This window comes from Podarcis bocagei (genome assembly GCF_964188305.1).
Source record: "Podarcis bocagei genome assembly, chromosome: 3".
Classification (NCBI taxonomy): Eukaryota; Metazoa; Chordata; class Lepidosauria; order Squamata; family Lacertidae; genus Podarcis; species Podarcis bocagei.
In genome coordinates this window covers 45,292,388-45,313,474 of record NC_138127.1, presented here as the reverse complement: position 1 = coordinate 45,313,474, position 21,087 = coordinate 45,292,388, and the positions used below count along the sequence as shown (strand labels likewise).

The 21,087-nt window shown below is 43.2% G+C and overlaps 2 long non-coding RNA genes across 2 annotated transcripts in view; both read right to left on the bottom strand.

The window, feature by feature from the left end:
* Nucleotides 1-305: 305 nt before the first annotated feature.
* Nucleotides 306-15,424, bottom strand: LOC308583667. Its single transcript, XR_014006330.1, has 3 exons — nt 14,723-15,424; nt 13,264-13,314; nt 306-740 (listed from the first exon to the last, which is right to left on the bottom strand). It is a non-coding gene; the product is annotated as an uncharacterized lncRNA (long non-coding RNA).
* A 1,907-nt stretch (nt 15,425-17,331) lies between these two features.
* LOC308583664 overlaps nt 17,332-21,087 on the bottom strand; it is a 36,468-nt gene continuing 32,712 nt past the window's right edge. Inside the window, exons 4-5 of the long non-coding RNA XR_014006325.1 lie at nt 18,616-18,759; nt 17,332-17,765 (exon numbers count right to left, since the gene is read on the bottom strand). This is a non-coding gene — a long non-coding RNA (uncharacterized lncRNA). The remainder of the gene's footprint in view (nt 17,766-18,615; nt 18,760-21,087) is intronic.

The window sequence follows — 21,087 nt, the reverse complement described above, 5'->3', positions numbered from 1 at the left end:
TCAATTCTGTTACAGAATACTGTACACAGTTAAAAATGTTAGCAGGATTAATATAACACTTGTAATATAATAATTCTATGGTTACGAATGGAAATCTGAAGACAATTTGTATAATATTATAAGATGTAGTATAAAATGAAGTACTGTGGAAACCACGGGGTGGGGGGAGTCAAGTCCAAGGATTCAGGGAATCCTATATATGTATAAAATTGAACATACTGTATCTGAGTGTAAATGATATTTGTAAAAACTTTTTTAAAAATTTTAAAAAGGAGTTGGGAATCCAACATTTGGAAAGCCACCAGGTCCCCATCCCTGGGATGCAAAATAAGAGTGACACAGTTCTAGTCTCAGACTAGAAAAGGATCTCCTTAGTTCAAAGTGCAGAAAATAAGAGTAGACTCATTCGTAAATCTACCTCATTGTTAGTTTATTTCTATTATCATTTTAAGTTTTTAATTTATGAATTATCACCGTTTACAAATTTGTTTAAAAAAACAGAAATAAAGTCACAAGAAGCATCACCTTTATATAACAGAGTCTAAAGACAATTTGAACATTCATATATAAATAGCAGCATTTATAAATCTAACAGAACAATGATTACCTCTCATTTTGAAAACGAAGCTCCAGTTATCCTATGGAGGACTTATTCTTGAGACTGCTCCCACAGTAATTCTTCTTAGCTGGATCTCCAGAAAGACTCTCCTTTGACTGGATATCATCAGGGTATTCACCTCCTGATAAATAAAATAAAAATAAAATATATTATGGAAGTTTCTCTTTTTCCAGTATCTTACAGTTAATACATGTTTACTTTCAAGTTTTGTGCATTTCTAGTAATTATACGACAACCTAGTTGCTTTCCATGCCTACATCACTGAAATTGGTGCGACTTGCATTCTTAAATGATCAGAACTCCCACTGGTTACAATTTATATAAGCTTTGCTAATTTACACTGGACTCCATCCTACATGGAAAAGGCTTCAAATTATCTCAAAAATGAATATGCCACACAATTTGTTCTGGTGTTCATTTAATGTACTTGGAATGACACAGCTTTTGTCCGGGATCAAATACCAGCTTAACGCTTCTCATTTACGCAATTCCTTTTTGAAGTATAACCTTACATTTCCTTTAAAATGTTCCATAAGTGAAAAGTTGCTGTTGGTTTTTTTAAAGGGCTGTCCTTGTTCTAGCAGCAAAATCCTGTTGAAGTAAAACCAGCAAAATCCAGGCTGGCTACCCTGCCTGCTACATTTTCAGATCCACTTGGGTTGCATACACTTGGGTTTTCCCATTCTTGTGGAAAAGGAGAGAGCATAGATTTGTCTCAGTGCCTGACATACACTGGACCATTTAAGAAACAGGTGATAAGAATCCCCATAAACCTACATACCAAGGCTACTCCAATAACATGAAATTACCAAGAGGCTTTCAGCCCAGATGCTGGTGGGATGGTGCCATCATGTTACCGCAATGTTCCAGACTATAAATTAGCTTTTGAGCATAATTCAGGGTGCTTGGGTTGCCAACATGCCACCTTCCAGTGTGGTGTAGTGGTTAAGAGTGGTAGATTTGTTATCTGGGGAACCGGGTTCGCATCTCCGCTCCTCCACATGCAGCTGCTGGGTGACCTTGGGCCAGTCACACTTCTTTGAAGTCTCTCAGCCCCACTCACCTCACAGAGTGATTGTTGTGGGGGAGGAAAGGAAAGGAGAATGTTAGCCGCTTTGAGACTCCTTCGGGTAGTGATAAAGCGGGATATCAAATCCAAACTCCTCCTCCTCCTCCTCCTCCTCCTCCTCCTCCTCCTCCTCCTCCTCCTCCTCCTCCTTCTTCTTCTTCTTCTTTAAGGTCTCTGCCTGATGCCCAGTCCCCACAAAATCTCCAAACCCCACACCACATTCATTGCCCTTTCGTTGTGAGGCATCGAAGATGAAGATCCTTCCTTCTTCCTTGAAAAATGCAATGGGTTTTATTTAACTAACCTTTACTCAGAACAGAACAATTGAAAGTAACGACCATGTTTCACTTAGCTCTATTATTTTCAGTGAGTCTGAATAAAAGTTACTAGAATGCAACCTATAGAGGTGAAGGAGGACGTTGGAAAAGTGACACTCTTCCCCACTTCCTCTTTTAGCTCTTTGGGCTTAGAATCAGAGAATAGTAGAGTTGGAAGGGACCTCAAGGGTCATCTACTCCAACCCCCTGTGATGCAGGAATCTCAGCTAAAGCATCCATGGCAGAGCACCATCCAACCTCCGGTTGAAAACCTCCAAGGAGGGAGAGTTTGCCACCTCCCGAGGGAATAAATTCCTCTGCCAAACAGCTCTTACAATCAGAAAGTGCTTCCTAATGTTTCATCGGAATCTCCTTTCTTGTAACTTGAATCCATTGGTTCGAGTCCTGCCTTCTGGAACTTCTCAAGGCTCAGATTAATTTTATTGGGTCGTTTATCCAGACCTCTTGAGAAAGAGGGATATGTGTGTGCTCATGCACTTTGCATTAATCTGGGATTTTTTTGGGGGGGGTGGGGGTGGCACAGAGAAGTGACCAGAAGGGGTGGCACACACAACATTCACTCAAAACTCCAAATATGCCCAGGCCTAAAAAGTTGGATGACCCCTGATAAAGCAATAAAAGGCCTGAACCAAACATATCTGCTCCTTCCACTATGCTCCACAAGTATCTAAGATTGCCAGAAACTATATACAATACAATAGATATAAGTCCTATTTGGTAATTTTGAACATGCAGAAAGAGACCAAGGCATTCACCCTGTGCCCACTCTGGCCTGTGCAACGCACACCCACACACCAATGTTGCCTGCAACGGATAGGCTGTCTGTAGCAGAATAGTGTAGGTTCAAGTTATAACGTAGCCTAAATGTTTTGGCAAGCTGCCTCACTGCAAAAATCCACCAAATGTGCAGACAGTACAGTGGTAACTTGGGTTAAGTACTTAATTCGTTCCAGAGGTCCGTTCTTAACCTGAAACTGTTCTTAACCTGAAGCACCACTTTAGCTAATGGGGCCTCCTGCTGCTGCCGCACCGCCAGAACACAATTTCTGTTCTCATACTGAAGCAAAGTTCTTAACCTGAAGCACTATTTCTGGGTTAGCGGAGTGTGTAACCTGAAGCAACTAACCTGAAGCGTATGTAACCCAAGGTACCACTGTATTTCTGGGTTAGTGGAGTCTGTAACCTGAAGCGTATGCAACCTGAGGTACCACTGTATTGGGAAAGGGCAGGAGTAGGACACAGCCATGTGGTGGCGGCAGGAGACTAAGGAAGTGCAGCTCCGCTCGCCTGCCTCTCGTGGTACTAGCTGCATGTGAACACCCCAAAAGACCAGGAAGCATAATGTGTAGAAATCTTTGAAGGCTGCCTTTTGAATCGAGCTGCCTTGTCTGGAACATGCTCAGGTTGCCTGGAAATGCTAACTCAGGCTGAAAAACAAACCCACTTTGCAAACATGGAGTCATTTGCAACTGACATGCAAATTGTGTTCACTGATGTGCAAATTGTGTTCATGTGGTGCCGGTTTTCCTGAACGTTTTCGAAAGTGAATGATTTCTAATTGGCACATTGTGTCCCCCAGCACAACTTAAAACTATTTATTTACTCTTAAAGTGAAGTTGTATAATACAATATTTTCTTTTAAAATGTTTGAGAGGTTTTTTTGTTAACTTTGTGTTAAATATGCATTCTGTAGTTGACCTTCTTTGTAATATTTTATTTTGAAATCTTTAAGATAATATTTTAGTTTCTTGTTAATTATGTTGCTTTGACTAAAATACTTTATATCTGACTTTCTTCAGTAATTTTCTTTAAAATATAAAGCTGTATAGAAATGAAATGAATAATAATAAGCTTAACTGAAGCATTTCAATTTGTTACATAGCCATGGTTTTAACGTTTGTATTATTTGTATCAGAAGTAATTCCCAGTGAGTTCAATCAAACTTACTTCCTCAGTCTCATTAGTGTGCTGACTCTGCTTGTAGCTAAGTGAAAGTTTATTGATTTCTGTTAGGTGATGGGAACATAAACCTTTGTAGACCTCAGTCAAATGAAAAGGGCCATAACATACCATATTTTTACATAGCAGTAGCACAGTGGGTCACCTTGTCGTTACCCAAGTGATTATATAGTATTTTGGATTCATGGCTTTTGTTTTCTGATGATACAGGGCATGACTGGATCCCAGAAAATGGTCAATGTTCTCTTTCAGTTCAGTTGTATAGCTAATAATTTCCCACTGGGCGATAGAAATGGTTTCATGCTAAGAGCACTCAAAATTTAATCCTTATTATATGAGGCAGGTGCCGCTACTATCACAGAATTGTACACAGATAGTCAGCTATTAACTATACAACTTGTTTTTTCACCAGCTAATTATCCAGTGCTCAGTGAGTCACAAAATAATGTGTGTGAACTGTTGAGGTTAAAAATAATAATGTCATTTTTGGTGTTTGACGGCTCATGGAGGAAACCACAATATACTGCAGTCATCAAATTAAGAACATGGATGTTTGAACCAGCCCACATAACAAGAAGAGATTCCATTGGTTTGTGGTATGATATCCACATACAGTGGTGCCTCGCAAGATGAAATTAATTCGTTCCACGAGTCTTTTCGTCTTGCGATGTTTTTCGTCTTGCGAAGCACGGTCCGTCGCAACTGCGCCTCTTCAAGCGGCTTTAAGAAAAAAGCAAACAAACTCGCAAGACGTTTTCGTCTTGCGAAGCAAGCCCATAGGGAAAATCGTCTAGCAAAGCAACGCAAAAACCGAAAAACCCTTTCGTCTAGCGAGTTTTTCGTCTTGCGAGGCATTCGTCTTGCGGAGCACCACTGTACACATACACCATACAGCTGTGATCAGTGCAGCCTCTTCTTTATGACAAACCATTTACTGCTTATTTATTTATTACATTTGTATCCATCTTCACTCCATGGAGCTCAAGGGAATATATAATAATAATAATAATAATAATAATAATAATAATAATAATACCCCACCCTCCCCGACCGAGACTGGGCTCAGGGCAGCTAACACCAAATATATAAAATTCCTTAAAAACACAAAATCAAACGATTAGTTTAAAATACATTTTGAATCATTTAAAATCAAAGTAAAATTAAGCGGGAACCCACAAATCATAATCGTAGGGGTAAGGAATTAAAATTTCACCAGGCCCGGCCACCCATGCTGGTCCCATATGGGCCGATAGAAAGAGCCAAAGAGGCTACTTACAGTGTCCCACAAAAAGAAGGGGGTCAGACTGGGCCTGGACCAAAGGCCTGGTGGAACAGCTCCTTCTTGCAGGCCCTGCAGAAAGATGTCAAATCCCACAGGGCCCTGGTCTCTTGTGACAGAGCGTTCCACCAGACTGGGGCCAGGGCTGAAAAGGCCCTGCCTCTGGTTGAGACCAGTCTAAACTCCTTGAGGGCTGGGACCTCCAAAGTATTAGTGTTTGTGGACTGTAAGGTCCTCTGCGGTGCATACCAGGAGATGCGGTCCCGTAAGTACGAGAGTCCTAGGCCGTATAGGGCTTTAAAGGTTAAAACCAGCACTTTAAACCCGACTCTATACTCCACTGGGAGCCAGTGCAGCTGGTATAGCACTGGATTAATGTGATCCCATGGCAAGGACCTCGTAAGGAGCCTCGCTGCAGTGTTCTGCACCCGCTGGAGTTTCTGGGTCAGCTTCAAGGGCAGTCCTGCGTAGAGTGAATTACAATAATCAAGCCTGGAGGTGACCGTCGCATGGATCACTGTGGCAAGATCAGGGAGAGAAAGTTAAGGGACCAGCTGCTTAGCAAGGCGGAGGTGGAAAAAATGCTGCCTTTGCCACAGTTGCAACCTGCGCCTCCATAGAAAGGCAGGCATCAAAGGTTATACCCAAACTCCTGACAGAAGGCACTGGCACTAATTGCGCTCCCGCAAAAGATGGGAGTTGGCCCCCCAACCCCAAGTCGTCCCAACTCAGTCAGAGGACCTCTGTCTTTGAAGGATTTAACTTCAATCGGCTCCCACGCAGCCATCCAGCCCTAGCTTCCAAACATCTGATCAGTGTGTCTGGGGCCAAAGTCAGGATGGCCATCCATCAACAGATAGAGCTGGGTGTCATCAGCATATTGGTGACAACCCAGCCCGAAATTCCGGACAAGCTGGGCAAGGGGGTGCATAAAGATGTTAAAAAGCATCGGGGAGAGGATTGCGCCCTGGGGCACTCCACACACCAAGGAGTGCCACGACGACAACTCCTCCCCTATCACCACCCTCTGTCCCCGACCTGAGATAAAAGAGCGCAGCCACTGTAAGGCTGTGCCCTGAATCCCCACGTCAGCAAGGCAGCGGTCCAAAAGTTCATGGTTGACCATGTCGACCATGGTTCTCTCGCTCCTCATTTTTTCCTTACAACAACCCAGTGAGGTAGGTTAGGCTGAGAGACAGTGAGTTGCTGAAAGTCTTCCCAATGAGCTTCATGTCCAAGTGGGTATTTCAACCCTGGTCATCCATGTCCAACACTCTAACCACTACACTGGCTCAATGTACAATATTAACAACCCAAATAAAAGAGTGATGCGCTTCTTCTTTTCTTATGCCATCCTTTCTGCTTCCTTTATCTACTCAAGGAAATGAGCTTGTAGTCAACCTGACAGAACCACTTACCCTCCAAATTTGACTGCGGATGACAAACCGAGATCAACCTTTGTCACAACAAAGTAGCTGCTCTGCTAACAGGTGACACCTGTGTGTTCCACAAACAACAGATAAATCAATGGTGAAAGTCTCACTTCCTCAAGTGACAGGCTGCAAGGCTGTGCATGAGGGGAAGTCAAGGGAAACAAGAAGTCTGATTTCCAAATAAAAACATTCCTTCCAGTAGCACCTTAAAGACCAACTAAGTTAGTTCTTGGTATGAGCTTTCGTGTGCATGCACACTTCTTCAGATACACTGAAACAGAAGTTGCTTTCGTGTGCATGCACACTTCTTCAGATACACGAAAGCTCATACCAAGAACTAACTTAGTTGGTCTTTAAGGTGCTACTGGAAGGAATTTTTTTATTTTTTTATTTTGACTATGGCAGACCAACACGGCTACCTATCTACTACTGATTTCCAAATGTTAGTGCAGTTCAGAGCTTCATCATTTGGTGCCTGGGCTGCAAAGCCACGGCCCTTTATATCTGAAATGGAACCTAAAGCCTTAGACACACCTAGTTGGGACAGCTTCGCATAATCATTCTACTCATATGGATCATATGATTCATCATCATCATCATCATCTTTAATTTGTATACTGTCTTTCTATCTTACAATACAGTTTACAAGCTGAAGAAACAAAAAAATATACATCTTATAACAATCTAATGCAATACAAAAATGTGATAGTAAAACAACTTTAAAATAGGCAATCTACATCAAAAAGTAACATTCAACAATCATTATAATAGCATTAAATAATAATAACATAAAAGTTAAACACTCAGTTACAATAAATAATTTCTAAACTATAATCAATAAAACAGCAAGCCACATAAAATAATACAATACAAATTGAGATTCAGATTATAGTTTCCTCAAAATAGCTGTAGGTTGCAATCCTAAGCATAGGTAAAGGTAAAGGGACCCCTGACCATTAGGTCCAGTCGTGACCGACTCTGGGGTTGCGGCGCTCATCTCGCTTTATTGGCCGAGGGAGCCGGCATACAGCTTCCGGGTCATGTGGCCAGCATGACTAAGCCGCTTCTGGTGAACCAGAGCAGCGCACGGAAACGCCGTTTACCTTCCCGCTGGAGCAGTACCTATTTATCTACTTGCACTTTGACGTGCTTTTGAACTGCTAGGTTGGCAGGAGCAGGGACCGAGCAACGGGAGCTCACTCCGTCGCGGGGATTCGAACCACTGACCTTCTGATCGTCAAGCCCTAGGCTCAGTGGTTTAACCCACAGCGCCACCCGTGTCCCACTTCAGTTCAAATATATGAACACCTCCACTTTAATGTTAAATCATTAGGAGATAACATTGTCTTTAATGCTTTAAAAAATGGCTTTCTTTCCCCCCCTCCACCATCTTGCCATGTTATTCATACAATTAACACAATAGCACACAGAAAAAATGGGAGGGGGGATGGGATATTTCACAAAATATTTTGCCTGTATGGAATGAATGTTGCCCTTTGGGTGATTTGTTGTTGTTGCCCCTTTGCAAAAAGGCAGAAAAAAGGAATAGAGTGTCAGAAGGAATGCATTCCTGTTGCCACAATAATCAGTGTAGCAATAAGCAGGTTATCACAGCATGTATGACGTGGTGATATAACCACCTCTGATTGGCAATGTAGTGATGTCATTGTTTTCACTATATGATTCCTAATTGGCTGTAATCCTGCAGTTAATGTGCCTTTTCAGGTGAAAAAATGGCACCCACCCAAGCAGCAGCAGATAGAGGAAAATGGGTACAAAGACATGGGGGGAAATGCAGTAACCACCTTGCAATATCACTTTGGTGAGAACTCCTGTTCTGCCAAGCTTTTGACAGGTGGTGTGTTTTTTTTTATGGTGAACCCAGTTTCTGGCTTTATTTGCTGCAGCCCATTTCCATTTTATTATTTTTCTGTTTTACAGTGTTATGGAAAAGGGGATTGAGCTGGATGAACTTCCAGTGTCCCTTCCAACTCAATGGCAGAGTCCAAGCACATTAGCAGCAACCAAAAAAAAAAAAAGCACACATCTAGAATGCAGGCTGAAAGACTAAGAGTGCCACTGCTCTCTCACTACATAACACAAAGGGCCGTTGCAAAGGGCCAGAACACACCAAGCCCAAAGAATAGTATTTGCACAATGAACTCCCAATCAAGGAACAGACTCAGAGTAAAAGAAGAAAGGCAGTTGTACAATCTATATTTTCACATTATATATTTGTCCCTGCAGGTGACCTGTGGTGTCCCAGGACACCAGGACACTCCGAAAAACAATAGACATTGAGGCAGGAAGCCCACAAACCCCAGACCATTTTCTTGTCTCCAGACCCATACAGAAATTGAGATAAGATACCACTCTGCCTTTTCTTCTCAAGAGTGTCTTCTTGCTTACTAATCCAGTAAAGGACTCAAAATGGATTCACTGGCAATACAGGTGTTCTGGAATTCTAACTAGGATCAAGGTATGGCTGCTTCTTCTCATCCACTAGACCAGGCTTCTTCAAACTCGGCCCTCCAGATGTTTTGAGACTACAATTCTCATCCTCCCTGACCACTGGTCCTGCTAGCTAGGGATCATGGGAGTTGTAGGCCAAAAACATCTGGAGGACCGAGTTTGGGGAAGTCTGTACGAGACAACCACTCAGGAATTTCACCTTTATCAAGGGGTGCCTGACAGCCTATGCAGCAGTGCCTTGCAGAACAATGAAAAGGGAACAGTGGAAACAGTGAAAGGGAAGGAAAAACATACAGAGCTATTTTTGTCCTCTGCTAGTCCTATGTCCCATGAGTGGCAGAAAAATCTACTCCAGAACACTTGGTTCCATTTTCCACATTAAAGCTATTTCGATCAGGGCAGAGTACAATATGAAAACAGACCTCAAATACTGAAACAACCTTCTAGAGAAGCACATTAAAACTGAAGGTAAGAATATTTAATGAAACTCCATGCTCAGATATAATCACAGATTGAGTACCAGGTCTAGCAATAAAACCATAATGTAATTTAGTTCAGTGGTGTTAATCTATTTCAGAAGACTTGTTTCACATTCTGTATTTTTTTTTAGATAAGAGGTACATAAGTTATCGTAAATGGTATTATGATAAATGACAAGTAATATCATATTTAATCCCAAATAGACATAGCCAGAGTATAGTTGAAAGAGGGCTTCATTGTGCCCGAGTGACAGCTGAGGTCAAAAAGGGCTTTGCAGCATATTTTGGATGTTTTGTCAGAAAGGTGCTTTCACAAAGCAACGTTGCTGAAATCTTGGTGACAATTATGCAGGCAGAGGCCAATGTTTCATTTTCAAGCAGTGGGAATCATTTATAAAAAGATGTTTACTAAGTCCAGAACAGGTTTTAAAAATTGATAAATGAAAGGAGTTATTTCCCATGCCATAAAAACATTTATCTTGCCCCACTTTTGCTTCTGGTCAAATGGGACTGTTTTTGTTTTGCTTCTGTATTTAATTTCCCAGGTTTTGCAGGCGTTTGAAGCCCTGTTTACAAGGGAAGTGGTAGGGTGAGTGTTCTCCAGCTTTTGCCAACCTGGTACCCTCCAGATGTTTTAGACTACAACTCAACTTAGGTCCATCCAGCCCCAGGCTGTCAAAGTCATCTTAAACTATGAATGACTGAATGAATCCAGCAGACCACAAGGAGGCACCAGAACGGCAAAATCAGACATCAATTGTTGCTCGAATTGTTATTCATTTTCAGTTTGAAAAGCAACATAAACACTGATTTCCTGAATTGCAACCAAGTTTTAATTATAATCCTGTGCCATTAGGTTCCTTTCTTCTCCGTTTGCCCATGCCTGCTCTGGCTAATATGCTAATAAAGCTTTGCTCCTCCTGAAAGTTTTATTTATTTCTTAGATGTTTCAGTTCCCTCCCAGCATAAAGCTCCCAGAGCAGCATACAATGGCAAGAACAAATTAAATACAACAAAATGCAGTCATAAAACCAATGAAGCAGCCATCGCCTTTTTCAGATGAAAAAAACCCAAGCAAAAGCCATAAAAAGGCAAAATCAATGGGAGTAATAAAAGTCACCGAAGAAGCAGCCTTTAACCAGATGAGCAAAAATCCAACAGTAGCCATAAAAACACAAACACAGTTATATAACATGCTGGGATGCCTGGGCAAATTTTTAAGAATCCTTCACCAGGCAGCACAAGGACATCAAAGTTGGCACCAGGCAAGTATCTCTGGGGAGAGCATTTCAAATGCAAGGGACCAGGACTGAGAAGATGCTCTCTCACTAGTCACTGCTTATCTGACTTTGGAAGGAAGGCGGACTCAAGAGAAGCCTCTCGCTATGACCATGTGGTTTAGGCCAGAGGTAGGGAGTCTTCCCTCTTCTCACGGGGGAAAAAGTGAGCAGGGGCCACAGACTAGCTGGGCCAAAATATACATCCACACTTGCACACTCTCTTCAGACATTCATATGTGCACACACCCCATTCAAGCAGATTCAGGTGACAGAAGGAGCTTCTTCAATATACTGACATTTTTTGTCTTTTTCAGTAAGATTGAATCAATGACCTTGGTGTTAAATTGTGGGTGAGCATATCAGACGACGCAGCGATTCTTCAAACAGCTCTTGTTTATTCACAGGCCAGAACTGAACTGAAGGGTTCAGCCAGCCTGCTTATATAGAGCTCCACTACAACGCAACTGCAACACTTTCTGTAACTATCCAATCACTGAACGTCACTTTCAATCCCTTATTTGCACATGTGGACCCGAGTGAAAACTATCTACAGTATCCCCCTGCTGGCCCAGGGTGAGAACTTCAGTACATAACACCTGGGCAGTTAGCTGTTTGCAGTTAATTGTGTTGTTGTTGCTGCCACCATGAAGAATCAAAAGGAGAGGACTGACCCCTTGCAAGCAGAGCTAAAGAGAGCCTGCTGCTTCCCCCCTTCCAGCCAATGCCATGGTCCACAAGCCTTACCTAAGACAGACGGGAAACAGCACCTGAAGCTTCATTTCTGCACAGGGCTGGACCTCAGACTACTTGCTCCAGCAATCACCACAGGATATTCCACAGCAAGTGTGCTTCAGGGCTATCTTGGCTGTGAGTCCTGCAGGCCTTTTTATACCTGGCCTGGGAGTGTAGGGCCCTGATTGACTCCAGCTGCAGAAGCTGAGGCTGCTAAAGAGGCCAGAGACCATCTTGGCTGTGAGTCCTGGAAGATCTGTTCCCTGCCTTGCTAGCCCTTTCCCCACCTGGCCTGCATGGGTGGGGCCCTGATTGACTCCAGCTGCAGAAACTGAGGCTGCTGAACAGACTCCTGGGTTCAGCTGTTGTTGTGTTTTTGGGTTGTTAGATGCAGGAATCAGTGGATTTAAATGAAAGAAGAGGGCAAAGTAGGATTGTCCATTTCTCAGCCCCATGATTTACTCTAGCTGTTGAGCTGCAATTAAAACAATTTGGGCAAAATAAAGACTAAAAGAAGATACAATAATATTGTACCATTGTATGTAGATGATATGGAAAGCAAGCACCATCACTAATGTACGCTTCTCCCTTAAACCCTATAATGAATAAACTGATGGGTGTAAAGTACTCAAGAACTCAGCGGGTGAACTCAGATTTAAATATAAAAAAGATCCTTTAGCTTCAGGGTGAGCCCAGCTTTCTCCCAGCTTGGCAACCAAAATGATAGGTGTATAATTTCAACAAATTGAATGCTGGCTTAGCTGTCAGTCTTTTTTATCCCTCAGTAATCTGAGATGTCTGCTTTCTTGGGGTTTTCTAATATATTAATACACACACACACACACACACACACACACACACACACACCTCTTTCTGTATATCTGTTTATTCATCACCTTCTTCATTATTTAAAATGAAAAATGTCCACATTTGCTCCCTCTGTATTTGGTGAGGGGTGTTGCAGAAGTATCACAGCAGGCCAGCCAATCAACACAGCCAGTTTCAGCTTCAGATGTTCAACTACTTCATAAATGCGCACACAAACAGCACAAGATATACTTTTCAGATATAATTTGAAAAATATACATCAGATTCTCAAAGGGAATTTCTTTGAGATAATTTAACAGCGGTGTCATTAGATTAACCAGAATACTATATATATATATATATATATATATATATATATATATATATATATATATATATATATATATATATAATGCTAGAGGAGTGAGTCATTCATAGATTACTTGCAATTTTTCTGGAAGTGTAATAAAAAATAAACAAATTCTGGAATAGTGTATTTTAGATAATACAAGAAAGTACCGGCTGTAATTTGCTGTGTATCCAGAAAACAGCTCAGAGGTGATGTAATTGTAATAGATGTAACTGCAATTGCTATCTACGGCTAATGCAATCAATCAATCAATCAATCGGAATGGTTTCAAGAAGTCATATATATCATTACCCAAAATACTTGCTATACTTTACGAGTGATCCCAGAAACATTTCTGTTAGGCAATATCAAAATGTCTTCCAAACTTCCAAACTTTTAAACTGGCCAATTAATGTTCAAAAAGATTAAAAACCAAAGTTTATTTACCCAAAGATGGCAGCGTTCAGAATGGACTCAAGGACTCCGAAATACAAGGAACTGGAAGAAAAATGCAAAGTTTATATGGAGATAACACTCTTACTACAAAATTCAAGCCTATGCAAATAATAAACAAACAAACAAACAATCTTTTAAAAAGCAGAATGCTGCATGACTGTGTGCACACTGCTTTAGGCTAATCTACTTTGAATCTTGAGCCTCCCCATGCAAATTCATATCTGCTCCTCATTCAGCTTTGCCTTGTAATAATGCAAATCCCACCCTTTGATGGGGCTCCTCTTTGCATCTTTCTCATTCCCAACTATAGCACACCCAAGTACCGTATGCAAACTGATTTCCAACCATTATATTATTCTCCCCCACAGAAGCCAAGTGTTGTGTAAATCAGCCCATGAGCCCTTGCAGCTTTATTTTAAAATAAGTTACTTTGGCTTTTACAAAAAAGAACTAAGAATAATCAAAATATTTCAGAGGTAATTGTATTGTCTTATCTGGCAACATTGCAGCCCACTGATAAGCATAAGCCCTGGAAGCAGGAGACATGTCTGAAACCTGGGCTGTCCCTATTGCTAAGAAAAGATAAGGAATAAAACAATATGGTGCCCAAGAGCTTTGCTATACACTAGGATAAGTTTGTCTTTGGAATCAAAATATCTGCCTCTGCTGTCATTGTGATGGGATATGTATGTGCAGTAAAAAAGAAGAAAAAGCATCCTAGATCTGAAAGGAAGAATATAGCAGGTCATCCGGTTGCTCCAAGGCAGGGTATCCTATGGCTGTGTACACAGTATACCTTTAGAACACATGACTGAGAAACTCTTAAAGAATTCTGGGCACTGTAGTTTGTTAAGGGTTGCTGGCAATTGTAATTCTTTGAAGGGGTAAACTACAGTGCCCAGAATTCTTTGTGGGAAGGAATGGGATTTGAATGAGCTTTAAAGGTATAGTGTGTACACAGATATTTCAAACACCCACAGAAGATACCAGCTCACTTTCGCTCCTTGAACATCTCCTAGAAAATAGATTACCCAACTTCCCATTGCTCAATTAAGAATCTGAATGTGGGTCTCTCTTAAATACAAGGTTATGCCATCACCCATTTTGATCCCCAATAGTCCATACTGGAGAGCGAGCACAGGCTCCCCAAAGAATCCTGCTAATTGCCTCTCCCGAAGCTACAATTCCCAGCATCCATAACAAGCTGTAGTTCCCGGGATTGTTTTGGGTGTGAGGAAATGTCTTTAAATGTATGGTGTGGATGCGGCCTAAATTTTACAAGGTGGACCTGCAAAATAATCTGTTGGGAGGGCAGGGAGACGAATAAGCACCCTTAAAGATTTTCTTTTAATGTACAAGTAGCAAATTTTATCTGCAAGCAGAGCACAAACATATACTCTCTGTTACTATGCAGTTTTTTTATGGATACAAATGAGTCCTGTATTCTTACAGCATGTGAAGGAACAATGCAGTTTTAGAAGCCGTCTTCACATCTAGATTGGAAGTAATCTCATCAGACAAGCTCATTTCAGCATGTGTCATAGTCGTCGTTCCCCCTCCAAGAAAGACCTCGATGTCAGCCACCCTGCATTCAGCTGCAAACTGGAAACTGAACCTAGTCCAAGACAGATACAAAAATATTTGAGAAGGGGGACAGAAGCCACCAAGGGTTGAAGGATAGGCTGAAAAAACCCAGAGAAGCTGCCATTCTGAAATATGGCCATATGTATTGGGATATTAACAGCTGTTACCTTCAGAAATATGGCTGATTTGTCTGTCTTAGGCTCTTTAAACAGGCATCTGATCAAAGAACTGAGCAGAGGGTCATTAGGGGATGCTATTTGGCTAAGCGTACCGAGAATATTGTACGTTATTGCACTTGTTAGCCTCGTACTTTGGTACTGTGCATCTTAGTCAGATTATGTTGGCTCATAGTCATTTCTTGAGTAGAAGTGAAAGGAGCTTGTGCTGACAGTAAATCCAAAAATACACACTTGTGTTGCAAAAATTGTCAACTTTTCTCCCCCGCCTCCCAGAATCTTCTCCGGCTCCATCTGCCACAGTGGGAAAGATGGTGTATTGGGACTCCGAGAGACAAGAGACAGCTCTCATCTCTCTTGCAGCCCACCTGATTCTGCCATCTCACTCTAGTCCAGGGATGGGGAAGCTTTTCCATCCAAAGAGCCACATTCCCTTCTGTGTAGCCTTCCAAGGGTCACTTGGTGGGTGGAGAAAGAGACAAAAGTGGGCAGAGTAATTCAGGCACATTTTTCCTTTCTGCCTTTGTTGGCATCCGTCTGTCTCTGGAGGCAATGGAGGGGTGGAGTCAAACTGATGTAGAGTTGCAGCGCCTGCTGTGGTCAATATGGGAGAGTTATGTTTCCAGTAGGCTAGATTCTTCTGTGCCATCAAGCATTAACCACTGAGCGGATGAGACCAATAAGTGTGTCCAACAGTCAAGAAGGTGGTTTCTGCATGTGCTGTAGAAGGAAGTGAGGGACAGATGGGGCATGTCAACCTGGGAAGGTAGCCCATCTAGGAGAAGGAAAACTCTGGTCTAAACCTCCACTGCCTCGCGGGATATCTTCCAGAGAAGAAAAGGCTAAGGAGTAAACCCTACACAAATCCAGAGTAGAGTCCCTAAGATAGTTGGATGACGCCTTGTAAGCCTCCTTCTGGCAACTCCTGCAGCCAAGCTGGTGCCAAACATATTGCTCTGCTTTCCTTTGGACCACGATCAGCGAGGCTAAGAGGGGGATACTGTCATTTGGGCCACCCAGGACTTCCTCCATACACGCTGTCCCGGCTTGCATCCTGGGGAGGTCACGTTGGTGCAGCTAACACAGCAGTTTGACTTCACTCCTGGAGGCACACAGACAGATGCCAACAACAAACCTTAGAGTATCAAAAGCTGTGAATAACTAGTCGGCCTGATAGCATCACACCTCTTCTGTTGTTTCATGCTATGCATTCTCAGAGCAGAATGGGTGTTGCAGGGTCAGTTTCCTTTTGAGGAAAGAGCATTTGGAGACTTAGCAGGAATGAGTAGGAAATCAGAAGCTGATGTTGTCTTTGAGGGCACTTCCAGGCTGTCACTATTTTTGAGCGGGCTTCAATCTGTCTAGGCCAGAAGTCAGCATGCGTGTTCCGCCCCCTTGCATGCAATTCAAGGTTATCAGCAGCCCCCCACAGGAAGATTTTCCAGTCACAGCAGCTCAGCTTATCAGGAAGAAAGGTATGGCGGTGAGAAGCAATGCATCAAAAAGGCCAGCTGCAGCTAAGCCAAAGCCTAAAAGTAAAGCAGACCACAGTGCAAACAGGGAAGAGTTATGTTGCAGCTGTGAGTGCGGTACCTATCAATTAGAGGCCTTCTGTGTGCTTTTCTCAAATACATCTGTTGACGCTAGTAACTGCCACTTATGGAAAGGGTGAAACAGTGTAGGCATTTTCCCTATTGTAAAGTGCGTAATTCTGAAGGTGGCAATTTCCTTCATGCGGTAGGAAAATTGCTCGCTTTCTTGAACCGTTCTCAGTAATGAGACCAAGCACAGCAGCGAAGCAACAACCCTGCCCATTGGTTCCTGCACAGATTGCGTAAATAATATCCAACTTTGCTCTGGTTTTCAGCACTTTCCCCATGTAAGGACCCAACCTCCATATTCTCAGAGGCTAATCTCGATTCCAGTGCTTCCCTAACTCCCCTCCCCCTGGACCAATTGGAAAATGCTGAGGGTCATGGCAGAATTGTTCTGCCTGTTGTGGCAATTGTAATTCCATAGAATTCAAATTGTTTTCCTATATACAGAAAAATGTAAGGCTGTTGTCATGCTGCAGTTCACATGGTTGTCAACAGGAGGCAACACCAACTACAGCATGAAGAATGGCAGTTAGGTGAACAAGCAAGTAGCATGGAGGAGAGTTATAATAGAGGTACTTCACAGTGTTTATTAATTGAAACTTGAAGGCTGCAATCCTATATACACTCAATGGGTCTTACTCAAGAGTTGATGTGTATAGGATTGCACTGTCAGTAAATAAAAGAAATTGGCTCTCAGAGAATTTTGCATTATTCATTTTTTTTAACTGCCTATTTTTGGACCCTTTATTGTGTGTTATTGAGTTCTACAATAACAGCTCTCTCAGATTTTTAACATTATATTGCTGACAGCTATTTTTTATATCACTGTCATTTGCCACTCCCTTTGTTAACTTTAAAAAAACAAACACATTGTTACTAAAAGTAAGTATTCATACCATTGTTAACTGAATCTTCTGCCCCATTGAGTTACTGCAGACTTTTAAAAGAAATAAGATTACCTAGTTTCACATTGACAATAATTTTATCACTATCTGGATTCCTTCCACTAGTACACAGCATTTTCAGATACAGCGTGAAATCAGAAAAGCATCTTTAAAACATGAAAGCCTGCCAACTGGATTTCCTGATACACCATCCTCATGCCATGTCCCCCAGGACTGAAATTTCACCATACCTAATTAGTAGAAAGGGGTGGGGGGAAGAAATGTTTAACAAGGCATAACTGCATATTAATTGAAAATCAGAGATTCACATTGAAACCCAGAGGTCCTCCATTATGGTTCCATTAAAATGTTGACATATATACTGTTATTTTTGCATAAGATGGTATGGTTGCTCTGTGTGTGAGCTCATGCATGCAAGACTACTGTTCATACTGTCTCGTGAAAGCCAGAAAGACTCAATAAATCACCGTCCAGAAGCAGAAAATATCGTCCCTTTGGTCTCAAGAATGCCGTAGCTGCTTCTATGCTGCAAAAGATGAGCAGTCCCCATGTGTTCTAGTTAGATGCAGCTGTGATTTAACTATCTTCTACATAAAACATCTGGCAGCGCTCTCTGGAGTGCATCTGAGACTCTCTATGATTTTCTTGTCATCTCATTCCACCTCCAGGGCCTTCTATTCCCTGACAGCAAGAATAATGCACAGAGGGAATGAATAATACATTTCGATTTGACCCAGAAACAATTTTTCCCCCCACTCAGACTTCTGGCTCCGCTAAGGTTACACTCATCAAACTGAGAAGCCTTGCATCTAACAGCTTGGCCTCCAAAAGCCTGTGCTAATTCAGGCTTGGAAGTTGCTTGCAAATCTGCAAGACAGAAGTTACAGTCTTGCTTTCCATTGAGATGCCACCCAGAAGTTGATAACAAAACTGTGTTGTTGCCAATTCTAACTAGAGATGAGGCCTACAGCAATACGTTGCAGTGTGGAATATTCCTGTTTGGTGTTTCCATCAGTCAGCGATGCTCTCTTACCCATATATTCTTCCATTCCATGGAAATGGAATACTCCCAGTCCTCACTGGGTTGTTTTTGGGATTCCCAAACGGAGGGTGATGGGCTGTTTCTTCCCGCTGAAGTTCTGGATACACCTCTGTTGGAGCATTCCTACTGCCTAGTCCTTCTTCGAGACAGATTCTTGTTTAGCAAAGCAGAGTGTTTTGAAACTATGGCAAAAGGGAGGAAAGTAAGGGCTGACATTTTATGCTAAATATTCTAAATTTATATCTAGAGCAGTGTTTCCCAACCACTGTTCCGCGGCTCACTAGTGTGCCGCGAGATGTTGCCTGGTGTGCCGCGGGAAAAATTAAAAAATTCGAAAGATTTTTTTTTAAGTCAAATTTTCGATTGGGGCGCCGTCACTAGATGACCCCTGGGGTTCCCTCCCTCCCTCCCGCTCTGCGCCTCCCTCCTCCTCCTCCGGGGAGGCCCTTCCTGGCTCTCGGCCAAGGCTTGGCGGCTGCCACTCACTCACTCGCTCGCCCACCTGTCCCTCCATCCCTGCACCCGGCCTCTCCCCCTCCGTCCCCGGCGCGGGGGCTGCCGGGATCCGTAGTCCACTCGCCCTTGGGCTCCGCGCCCGCGCGGGGTGCGCGAACTACGTTTCCCAGCGTGGCCTGGCGGGCCGGGCGTTTTGTTTGAAGCGCTCTTCTCCCGGCCATGGAATGAGCGCAGCGGCAGCGGCCGGGCGGGCAGGGGCTCTTCCGCGCAGACCCCGCGCAGCCTGCCTGCACCCCCGCGGAGATCGGGCGGCAGGATGGAGCCCGGGGATCCCCGCGGAGGCGGAGCGGCGGAGGCGGAGGCTGCCCCCCAGGTAGGGCTGCGTCGGGGTTTTTTTATTTTTGCAATGCTGCATCCGCACCGGAGGGGACGCATCGGACCGCGGGGAGACCCCTTGGCGGGCGTGCAAGGCAATGCATGCGTGCAGGCGTTGCATGGAGTGCAGTGCAATGCAATGGCAACGCGGCGCCCTGCATGCATGCATGCAACTTCCACCGGCGCTCCGGACTTGGCAGGTGAGGGGGGTCCCCAGTGGGTGGCAGAGAGAGCCGGGAGGGCGAAGGGGAGCCGGGGGGGAGCAGCGCTGCTCCCCGAGCCGAGCCCGGGGGGAAACTTTGGCGTCGTTGCGCCGGGTGTTGGAAGCGGAGGCTGGCGGGGGCCCCTCACCTGCAAAACCTGGTCGCCTCTCATATATTTCGTGCATTGCATTCATCGCCTGCTTTCTCCTCCAAGGAGCTCCCGGGGGCGCGCGTGGTTCTCTCCGTGTTATCCTCACAACAACAGCCCTGCGAGGTGGGTCAGGCGAGTGGCCCAAGGGAGCACCCAGGGATTGTCCTGGCCAGGTGGGGTGATTTGAATCCTGCTCTCTGCCCGGTCTTTGTCCTCATTTAGCCCCCACATGTGCATGACTGTGCATGACTGAGGTTTTCCCCCCTCGTCTTGACTATGGTGTGAGTCTGTCCTGTTAATTAATGGGGTTCTGCCTTCGGAGAAGATGAGCCAGCCCTCAAGGAGGTGATTATGTAATTTGCTAGCAATTCATGTCCCTCCCGGCGTGACGCTGCGCGCTGACGTCACAGGGCTGTAATGGTGGTGTGCCTCGAGATTTTTTTCATGAAACAAGTGTGCCTTTGCCCAAAAAAGGTTGGGAAACACTGATCTAGAGATGCTAACAGAGGGGGGGGGGAAGGAGAAGACATTGGTGGCAGCAGAAAAAACTGGTTCCTAGGATGTATTGTGAGCTATCATTTACTTTCATACTTTGATACTGAATATCTTCCTTCAGCTTGATGTTTTATATTAGAAAATTGTGTGTGTTGCACAAGCAGTAAAATGTAGAATTCTGTGACAGGGTAGGCGAAAGCGTTTGCAATTTAGTATTTCTCTTTGTTTTATATTTGATATAGAGCTTTGCTGCATTTTGCCATCTGGATTTTCTAAAAGAAAAGGCTCATCATGGCAGGAAGGGGAAATCCATCTTTAAACAGTAATTATCTCCAATGGTGCTGAAGGTCTGTGTCAAAGAAATCATAATCTCAAAATGTATTTCTTCTCAAAAGCACAAAGAAAATATAGAATCATAGAATCATAGAGTTGGAAGAGACCACAAGGGCCATCGAGTCCAACCCCCTGCCAAGCAAGAAACATATGTCATAATCCACTGGGCAGAAACACCCATGTTTTACTATTTAACATATTTCTCTGCTAAATATGTTTTTTAAAACAAAAAACCAAACAAAACCCCCTGTGCATTTAGAATTTATAAATATACACTTACAGAGGCTTTTTTTGGCTCATAAAGGTTACAATTTGCCATGTCTAATAACGTCCCAGTAGGCAACCTCCCTTAAAAAAAAAACTCCAGCAGCAATAATAACAGACATCCAAAAATATTACACTATTTTAGAAAGAAAGAAATGGTAATATTTATATGTGGTCTCTCAGCAAAGGATCCTAAATTTTGCAGAAATGAGCACAGCCCTCATTCTTGATGG